Source organism: Cupressus sempervirens, chromosome 7 (genome assembly GCF_028749045.1).
Source record: "Cupressus sempervirens isolate cs-2001-9-10 chromosome 7, ASM2874904v1, whole genome shotgun sequence".
Classification (NCBI taxonomy): domain Eukaryota; kingdom Viridiplantae; phylum Streptophyta; class Pinopsida; order Cupressales; family Cupressaceae; genus Cupressus; species Cupressus sempervirens.
In genome coordinates, this window is record NC_143124.1 from 129,246,093 (window position 1) to 129,258,031 (window position 11,939).

The window sequence follows — 11,939 nt, forward strand, 5'->3', positions numbered from 1 at the left end:
TGTGAAAATGGTGGTCTAAAAGAAGAGTATAAAATTTTTGAGAGAAAGGGTTTAACTTGTGTTGGTGTTTTAAAATGACCTAAAACTACTAAGAAACAAAATGCTTAATACCAAGATGATAGTACTCATACAATCTAAATACTAGCCAATTCTTGTTAAGAATTGCATGTCCAAAGCATTTGGGCCCAACTTCAACAGAACCAAGGGTGGTTTTCTACTCTTCTAGCTCTACAAAACTAGGGTCGGTATACCCAAGGATGATTCAAGACTAGGAAAACTATATGAGGATTATTTTTAGTTTCATTCTGATTCTCATCTCAAATCCTCAAATACATACAAAATTCTTGATAACTTGATAAACACATCCCATATAACAGATATGGCCAAAAATTCTTCTATAGATCTGCAAGTGCTCTCAGCAAAAGTGGCTAACTAAAGCTAAAATATTCCATGTAGACAAGTACTGGCCAACTTTTAAGATCTATAGGAAACAAATGTAAAATTGATTTAATTTTGCATTTTTGACAACCATTTGTGATATATTCCTCTTTCAGCTAGATCAAATTTGATCAGTGCCTAATCCATTGGGGCATAGAGTCTATTACAAATTTCTAGATCTAATTTGTTGCCTTACAAAATTTTTTATCAACAATTCTTATTAGAATTTATCATTCAAAACCCTTTCCACTACTATAGCAACCTTATCACATTCACCAAAGCTTTTACTTAATACATTGAATTAACAACAGTGATAAACATATATACAACCTAACTAGATTGCATTAAATTGCATAGGCCATCACCTATACAACATCAAGATAACCAAGTAATCAAAAGGAGACAAAGTTCAGAAAGAACTAATATGGGGATAGTTCAAAATTTGTATTCATTTTACTTGAAAATTGTCTACAATTTAAAATAGACTCTGAATGACCTTCAGAAAGAAACACATATCATTATGTATTCATTTATTCTCAGAGAAATGATAGAGAAACTACATCAAAAACTTTCTTTCAAAACATTGGACCAAAGACAGACTAAGCATATCACTTAGAAAAATAGAATTCAAACCCTTTCTCTAGCCCTAGAATCTCACTTATATAGTGTGAGATGCAACAAGCTTCAGGCTAAGAGAAAATAATATGTTTCCTTTACAAAAGGAAGACACAAACATCTGTCAAAAAGAAAAAGGCTAACAGGAAGTTGTGCCAATCACACATTCTCTTGAGAGCTTCTATCTATCACCTCCTTTCGTTGATTTTGCTCCAATGGTGATTCTATCATATATGTAACTGCTAAGGTTTTCCTTGACAAAATCTATTCTGATGATTGCTTTCTATCCTCAACCCATGGGTTTTGTCAAGATAATTGCTTTGTAAAATTCATCTTTACTTCCTACTCTTATCTGATTATGCCAGGCTTTAGAAATAGCAGAAAAGTTACTTAGTGTGCAACCTTTGAGTAGGGAGACAATGTGGCTGTCAAATATAACAAAATGGGTAACTTCTGATTTCTAGCCATGTTTGCTTTCTTAACCACCCTTTGACCAAAATTTTCCATCCACTAATACAAAAAAGGTGCATGCTAACAAAAACTAAGAAATACCATACCCGCGAGTATGAAATCTTCTTCATCTTCCTCAAAAACTATGCACAGGACCCCACACATTTCTGTTACCCTTGCATCAGGCTATGATATCTTGAAAATTTGCTTAAAGGATGATGTTACCAGTGAGAGGTTTGTTATCTTACCAGGTTCATTCATTATCCTTCTCAAAACCTTGGTTATTTGACTACAACATCTTACCATAGTTTTAAAGAGATGAAACTTTAAGAAAAAACTTAGGATTACTAGTTTTCGTCTATCAAAAATCCATATACTTCTATACGGGACAAAACACTTCTTTTCTACAAACTAGTTTGAACTAGTATGTGGGATATTACAATCCCAAGCCCAAATATTTTTACCTAGTAATCCCTCTGCTATCCATAACCTAGGATCTAGTGAACTCTTTAGAACCATCCTTTGATTAAACCATACAAGACTGAATTTTTTTCGAAAACTATGGCATGAGAACTTACTTGGAGTTTTTTACTCTTTGTAATTCTGTAATTTATCTTTGAACCAATTGCTTCACACTCGTGCTAGATTTATCTCAGTCCTTGCAATAATTATCTTTGTTTAGAAAAGATTTCAAAATCTTTGTTCATGTAAGGTGAAACTGGGAAAATCTTACTTGTTATACTCTGTTATTAACCTCACATGCGAAAATTTTAACATCTTATTAATGTGTAGAGTGCCACCACCTTTAGTATTTAAAACTTTTCTTTTAATCTTAAAAATCATATGATTGTGGGGTATAGAGAGAGACAACTAGGTATCACACTTGACAAGTTGGCCCTCTAATCTAATGTAAATCTTCCACTTACATAGCTCTTTTCTTGATGGCACTTATGTTTGGATCCCTTGGCAACTGAGGACACGTGTTGGTAGGTTTCTATTTCACTATACATAAAGAACGAGCACCTTTCTATAGTGGAGTAGCGACAACCATCGATCTGATCTTGATCTTGCAAATGATATGTTACTCTACTGCTTTGAAAAATAGTGGTGGGCCCTTGTTCGCTATCTCACTATACATATTGTTCGAGAAACTTTTTATGGTGAGACAATGACCACCGTTGATCTGAGATTACATCAAAGGTGGAGGAACTGCATAAAGTACCTTCAGGAAAAGTGGGTCCTACACTTGCTATGTCGCAAAGACTAAACATCGTGCAACTCTTTATAGCGAGATGGTCAGGATCGTTGATTGAAACTTGATCTGCTGATTGGGATCTCTCAAATTCATTTCCAAGTCCAAGACATTACTGACATAGGAAAAATTTCACTACTGGTAATCAACAAAACTATGCTTTGAGCCTGGTTAGCCATCCACATTTCCACAGGTCCCACCGGCCATTAGTTTTTACGGTGCCTCACTACTTCGCTAATGGTGAGGAGTCATATTTTTTCAATAGCAAGGTAGAGAGCTCTAATGACTTGAAAAGAACTCGACGTTGTGAAATACAAAGACCTATCAAATCATTATCGTTCATCTCAACTTTTTCTGACAACAATTATTGCTTGTCATGCCACCTGGTCATACCATTGTTATAGATAAATTTTGAGGCCACCATACTCTTGATTTTGCAAGACCTCTCTCCTTTGCTAACGATGATATGGAAAACTTTTCTGATAGTGAGATAGCGAGACATCATAAAAATCATCATTCTGGCATAGATTTCTGATTGTCTCCAACTGGGTCCCTTTACTTGATTCGATAGCATTTTCTAGGTGTCGAGGACTGAATGATTAGTTAGAAGATAATTTTTCAACTACCGTGTCTTCATGTTTTGGTCTCATTTTACACCTTCAGGCACTCGCTACCTCGCTATACATAAAGAGTGCCCATGTTTTCATAGCAAGGAAATGACAATGGTGGATCTACTTAGATCAGAGGGGTAGGAAATTTTGGGAGGAAAAGTAGCTCAGGGCATAGAAGATATAAAGGGAGCAGAACATTCACCTGATTTAAAGTTTTAAACATTTTGTGCCTGACCATTTATGAAGGGAAAGAGACATAGGGTTTTCATAAAACTTTCAAAGGCTTGCAAATAGACAACTTATCTAGAAACCCTATTTATCAATTTATGGAGACAATCTAAAGATTTTATATTCAAGCAAAGGAGTTCTATCATTCGAAAATTCAGACCAACAGTGGCTCTATCTGGGGACATTGAATTTTGTGGATTCAAATGAGGGCTCAAAAATTTTGGGAGAAGCAGACCACATATAGACTCACAAAATTTTCTTTTTCAAATGGCTTCATGAAAAGCAAGAAGCCACCACTAAGGTTATGTAAAAATGATGGCCCCAGGCCACCAGAATTCAATAAAATGTTTTACCTCTATCATAAACATGATTTTCATCTAAACATGCATGAGATAAACTGGGATTATCACTTATATCAGTTTCACCAATCAGATATATATCTTGAATCTCACAACTTTGCTCATCATGAAAGTTCTGATCAGCATGCTCAAACATACCAAACTAAAAATACTCTTTATTTAATGACTTATACATGTTGTCAATCTCAAATATGAAAATTTCATATTCAACTTGAGGAAAAGGATCACTCATACCTTCAAATTGTGTATCCATGTGCATATCCTGGTGGTACTATGAAGAACAATCTGACTGGTACTCACATATATCATCAACGTCAAAATATGAAACTAATATTAGATCTTTAAGTGATTATCTGAGATCAGAAAGTGGGTTAGTCACCTCATTAGAATATTCATCATAAAATTCATTACAAGGTGCATGCTGACTTTCAACATCTTCAACAGACACCTTGTCATCAATAAGATGCCATCTCATCAATACTTTCACCATCATATCCAGAAGTAGAACAATCTGATCCCTCACAACAGTAAGATAATGTATCATCATTAAACTCATTATCAACTAAATCTAGACTTTCTAGGTCTTCTTCAAACAAAGGATTGATAACTTCATGCAATGAACCTCTTTGAATGTTTTGACAAAAATTTGGTTCATCATCCTCACAAGCATCATCATATAAAATGTTATCATATACTTTAAATTCACTACCCATTTTATCCTCATGGAAAATTTCATCGTGTGAAGAAAAGTTAGAACTATATGAAGACTCCCTATCTATTTCTTATATCAAATATATAGTGTCCATAATTACATCCTCTTTATTAGCTTGTTTAGGATAACCATTATAAGTAGACTATGATTCATTCCTAAACATCCCACTATATGCTTGATCTTTATTATCTGATATAAAAGAACTTGACAACTCTTCCCTAAAATCTTCATATTCAAAGTTATTAGCATCAACTGACCTCACCATCTCTTTAGCTTCATACTTTGTGGATAAATCACTTTCATATTTTTCATTTGCTAACTAATTCATGTAACACAAAAACTGAGATGCACTTTCTCTTTCAAATTCAAAAGAGGAATTCATACCCTTATCTTCAAATGAGTGTTCCCTATCATCATTACTCTCTTCCTCCCATTTAGCATCAGACTCATATGAAGTTAAACATATTGTGTCATTGCCCTCATTGTGATTCAAGTTACCACTCTCATCATCTCCTTTATACAATTCATCTTGATAAGACACTGGGTCAACAATTTCATTATCATCATTTAAAAATTGGCTTCCAACTTCTTCATCCTTATGTTGAGATGCATATTTTTCCATTTTAATTTTTAAAACATTCTCAACGTAATGCCATCTCTCAATAAGATAGTTCATTTCTTGCATGTTTTGTTGATCAACGTTATCATCTCATGTTATCTCTTCATGGTCTATTGGATTAGTAACATCAGGTCCATGATCAGAAAGATAACTCTCATTTTTCTCATTTGCACAAAACTGAGATCTAGGTGCAACAACTTCATTAGCAACAAAATCATATATACAATCAATATCACAAGAACTTGCTAATGTATCTAATTCTTGATCTTCAATATCAACACATTGTTGAACCCTATCAAGGTTTGAGATACATCCTATTGCTGTAGCATCATGAGCATGTGTGTTGTCATTTGTAACCAAGCTAACCTTGCCTACACACATATTCTGATCAATATTTTCCATTTGATTAAAACCTACAGTAGGGGTATGGATATGGTTATTTGAAACTGAATCACCAACACCATATTCATCCTTTCTTTCAAATAAATTATACTGGTAGTCATACATAGAATAATGAACTTTAGTCAATCTGTATCTCAAGTTATTCTCAATATCCCTAGCGGTCACAAAAGCCTAATATAATGTTTGTGGTTCTTTATCCCTTAGTAGATAATTCATTTTCTTGTCAAATGCATCAAAATACACTACTAAACACATTTGATCATCAGGTCTATAATTCTCAAGGATTTCATTCAAAACTCTTGCAAATCTAATGTTAAAATGAGAGACAAGTTCATCACTCTGAATATGAATCTTCAAGAACTTATCATAAGAATCAAATACACTTACGCTTTCTCCAAATTGCTCCATGAAGGTAGGATGCAATTTACCCAAAGATGAAATAGAACATGTTGGAATAAAAGAAAACTAGTCTCTAGCATCACCTTATAAGGTTTGAATAGATAACTTCATATGCAAGTCCTCATGAGCAATTTCGTAGTCACCCATCAAATCAGCAAACAATTCAATATGGTGACTGGCTGTAACAAGATGGTTTCCACTAAACTTAGGCAAAAAAATTCTAACATCATTGGGAATAACATTTGGCAAACCATGAATACCATTAAAAAATAATGGCATATACCGCTTGGTAGAAATGGATCTAGGAATTTCATTAACTGGCTACATACTAGATGAAATGAATCTTGACATTCTTAACAAATTTGAACCTCATTCACCCATATTCTGATCTATAATTTGCAGCAAATCTACACCCTTCTACCAATGAATCACTTCAAACTATACACTTCATAAACTTAGAAACAACAACTGAAATTCGATCCAATAAAGTGTATGAAACTTTTCAAACTATTCTCCTCTTCTTAGTGCTGAAACTTCACTTGATGGAGAACACAATTGTATAACAATCAATTTTTATGAAAAGAAAATACATGAAAATGAGAATACCTTAGGTGTTGTTGCATGAAACCATTGATTTTCTGATTGGCCTGGTGCTAACATGAATTCCTCACACCACTGATCATAACCTTACAGAGTCACCATCTCCTTGAGTAGAGAAATGAAATCACAACATTGATTCGCATTTATCATTTCAAAAAATTTTAATAGAAATTCAAACAACACTTTGAAACTTACTAGTTAGAAACTTATATAGATCTCTCTTCTTGCTTAAAAATTCACAGAAATTTTAGATCTACTTATTTCAATCTGAAAACTCTTTGAAAGCATTTATAGGTAACTGATCTACATTGATTTAGAGATCTTTTAGAAAGAATCGCCACTCACAAATTGTGAGAAAATTTTTTAAACAATGATTTACAACATGGAAGTTTTGAACTAAATTGTCAACTTTGTAAAATTTTGCAAATCTTTCAAACACTTAGAAGAAAGAAAACTTTTTTCAACAATTCTGACTTTGATCTTACAATAGTATTTTGAAAACCACAATCGACTGAATTGATTTAAATTAACACTTAATGACAACACAATCTACATTCAATCTTGAAGAATACTACTACAACTGGATAAAACATACTAGGGTGCATGAAGCTGAAGTAAGAAATCTGCAAAAACACATAAGAGAACTTACTATTGTAAATTTTTCACACCCTTCTCTTGCTATATTGAATCTCCTCTTTTTAAATTCACAAGGTTTGTCTTAAATCTAATTCAGTACAATCCGTAGCAGAGTCACCATTTTCTTGGTTTTTTAAAATGAACTAAAACTACTAATCAACAAAATGCTTAATAACAAGATGACAATACTCATACAATCTAAAGACTAGCCAATTCTTGTTAACAATTGCATGTGCAAAGCATTTGGGCCCAACTTCAACAAAACCAAGGGTGGTATTCTACTGTATGAGTATTATTTTTTTGTTTCATTCTGATTCTCATCTCAAATCGTCAAATACATATACAATTCCTGATAACTTGATAAACACATCCCATTTAATAGATATGGCAAAAAATTCTTCTATAGATCTGCAAGTGCTCTCAGCAAAAGTGGCTAACTGAAGCTAAAATATGCCATGCAGACAAGTACTAGCCAACTTTTAAGATCTACAAGAAACAAAAGTAAAATTGATTTAATTCTACATTTTTGACAACCATTTGTGATATATTCCTCTTTCAGCTAGATCAAATTTGATCAGTGCCTAATCCATTGGGGCATAGAGTCTACTACAAATTTATAGATCTAATTTGTTTCCTTACAAAAATTTTTTATCAGCAATTCTTATCAGAATTTATCATTCAAAACCCTTTCCACTACTATAGAAACCTTATCTCATTCACCAAAGCTTTTACTTAATCCATTGAATTAATAGCAGTGATAAACAGATATACAACCTAACTGGAATGCATTCATTTGCATAGGCCTTTACCTATACAACATCAAGATAACCAAGTAATCAAAAGGAGACAAAGTTTAGAAAGAACTAATATCGGGACAGTTCAAAATTTGTATTCATTTTCCTTGAAAATTGTATACAATTTACAATAGACTCAGAATGACCTTAAGAAAGAAACACATATGATTTTGTATTCATGTATTCCCAAAGAAATGATAGAGAAAATACATCACAAACTTCCTTTCAAAATGTTGGACCAAAGACAGACTAAGCATATCACTTAGAAAAATAGAATTCGGATCCTTTCTCTAGCCCTGGAATCTCACTTATATAGTGTGAGATGCAACAAGCTTTAGGCTAAGAGAAAATGAAAAGTGTTCTTTACAAAAGGAAGACACAGACATCTGTCAAAAAGAAAAATACTAACAGGAAGTTATGCCAATCACACATTCTCTTGTGGGATTCTGCCTATCACATTCTTTTGTTGATTTTGCTCCAATGGTGATTCTATCGTATATGTAACTGCTAAGCTTGTCCCTAACAAAATCTATTCTAATGATTGCACTCTATCCTCAACCTGTGGGTTTTATCAAGATAACTACTTTGTGAAATTCATCTTTACTTCCCACTCTTCTTTGATCATGCCAAGCTTCATAAATAATGGAAAAGTTACTTAGTGTGCAACATTTGAGTAGGGAGACAATATGGCTATCAAATATAACAAAATGGGTAACTTCTGATTCCTAGCCACTTCTACTTTCTTAACCACCCTTTCACCACAATTTGCCATCCACTAATACAAAAAAGGTACATGCTGACAAAAATTGAGAAAGACCATACCCGTGAGTATGAAATCTTCTTCATCTTCCTCAAAAACTATGCATAGGACCCCAAACATTTCTATTACCCTGGCATCAGGCTATGATATCTTGAAATTTTTTTAAAGGATGATGTTACCACTGAGAGGGCTATTATCTTACCAGGTTCATTCATTATCCTTCTCAAAACCTTGGTTACTTCTATACAGGACAAAACACTTCTTTTTTGTAAACTAGTTTGAACTAGTATGTTGGATATTACAATACCAGGCCCAAATATTTTTACCTAGTAATCCCTCTGCTATCCATAACCCAAGATCTAGTGAACTCTTTAGAACCATCCTTTGATTAAAACATACAAGACTAAATTTTTTTTGGAAACTATGGCATGAGAACTTACTTGGAGTTTTTTTCTTTTCGTAATTCTGCAATTCATCTTTGAACCAATCGCTTCACACTCATGCCAAATTTATCTCAATCCTTGCAGTAATTATCTTCGTTCAGAAGAGATTTCAAAATCTTTGTTAGTGCAAGGTGAAACTGGGAAAATCTTGCCTGTTATACTCTATTATTAACTTCACATGTGAAACTTTTCACATCTTATTAATGTGCAGAGTGCCACCACCTTCAGTATTTAAAACTTTGTTGTCAATCTTAAAAATCATACGATCGTGGGCTATAGAGAGAGACAACTAGGTATCACACTCGACAAGTTGGCCTTGTAATCCAATGAAAATCTCCCACGTACACAGCTCTTTCCTTGATGGTACTTCTATCTGGATCCACTGGCAACTGAGGAGACATGTTGACAGGTTGCTATTTCGCTATACATAAAGAACGAGCACCTTGCTATAGTGAAGCAGGGACAACCATTGATTTGATCTTGATCTTCTAGATGATATGTTACTGTACTACTTAGAAAAGAAGTGGTCGGCCCTCATTCACTATCTCACTATACATATTGTTCGAGAAACATTTTATGGCGAGACAACGATGACGATTGATCTGAGATTACATCAAAGGTGGAGGAACTGCACCAAGTACCCTGAGGCAAAGTGGGTCCTACACTCGCTATGTCGCAAAGACTAAACATTGTGCAACTCTTTATAGCAAGATGGTGAGGATCGTTGATTGAAACTTGATCTGGCAATTGGGATCTCTCAAATGCATTTACGGGTCCAAGACATTACTGACATAGGAGAAATTGCACTGCTGGCAATCAACAAAACTTTACTTTAAGCCTGGTCAGCCATCCACATTTCCTCAGGTCCCATTGGCTATTAGTTTTTTTGGTGCCTCGCTACTTCGCTAATGACAAGGAGTCAAGTTTTTTTGATAGCGAGGTAGCAAGCTCTGATGACTTGAAAAGAACTCAGCATTGTGAAATACAAAGACCTATCAAATCATTATTGTTCATGCCAATTGTTTTTGACAACAATTATTGCTTGTCATGGCAGCTAGTCATACCATAGTTACTGATAAATTTTGAGGCCACCATACTTTTGATTTTGCGACACCTTGCTACTTTGCTAACAATGATATGGAAAATTTTTTTGATAGCGAGATAGTGAGACATCGAAAAAATCATCATTTCGGTGCCAATTTCTAATTGTCTCCAACTGGGTCCCTTTTCCTAATCCAATAGCATTTTCCAGGTGTCCATGACTGAATGATCAATTAGAAGACAATTTTTTGAATTTCGTGTCTTCATCTTGTGGTCCAGTTTTACACTTTCAGGCACTCGCTACATCACTATACATATAGAGTGCCCATGTTTTCATAGAAAGGAAACAACAATGGTGGATCTACTTAGATCAGACGGCTGGGAAATTTTGGGAGGAAAAGTAGCTCAGGGCATAGAAGATATAAAGGGAATAGAATATTCGCCTGATTTAAAGTTTTAAACATTTCGCGCCTGACCATTTATGAAGGGAAAGAGACATAGGGTTTTCATAGAACCTTCAAAGGCTTGCAAATGAACAACTTATCTAGAAACCCTATTTATCAATTTATGGAGACAATCTAAAGATTTTATATCTAGGCAAAGGATTTCTATCTTTTGAAAATTCAGACCAACAACCTCTGCCCTAGATTTTCCTAGTGTTTTCAAGATTGAATGGATTAGAATTGTGTTAAGCTAAATAAATGATGGATGCTTATGGCTAGAAGATGGACCAATTAAGATATCAAAGAGGATAATTCATAGAGTTACTAGCTACCCAACCCTAGCTCGACCCAAGACTCTGACAAGTGATTCCAAGGAAGTGATAGAGAAAAACACTAGAGCAAAATTGAACAAGAGAGGGATGACAAGTGATACTATCACTGATCCACTACTAGACCTTTTTGTTAGGGTAATCTTACCTAAATTCTATCAATCTAGTGGATTGAATAATGTACCTTTTATTGCTATGGATGTTGGCTACAAGATTGTGAATAAAAATCATACATATGATCTAAAAGAATTTCAACTACAACAACTGATGGAGAACCTCAGAGCTATAAGGAAAACCAAGAGTGCACAATGCAAGTTTGGTTCAATTCTAGTTTGTATATTCTTTTATGTGTAGAATACATTCCCCTCTTTTGGTACTATAGGATGGAAGACAAACAAGTTAGTTGTGGTGCAGATCAATGAGTTTATTGAACAGATTGGTGAAAACTTTGAAACATTGATGACAAGCTACTTTAAAGATTTTAAGAAATCAATGAAAGAAAGAATGAGGATATAATTTCATTGGTTGAGCAACATTATAATGATATATTCTTTCATTTTGATGCTAATTATACATTTTTGAAAGTTGCCACACCAAGCATAAGATGGCTGAGACCACTTGGGTATGAGATTAATGTTGATGAAGCTTCAACAACCATCACAACACTCCTAGCAAAGGAAATTGACAAAAGTGAAAAGATATTTGGCAACTGTGATATGGTAAAGTCAAAGATTACCATGGAGTTGAAAATTTCTTTAGCCATCAAGAAGAAAGAAAAAATAGTGAGGAAGCTTAAAGTTAAATTTGG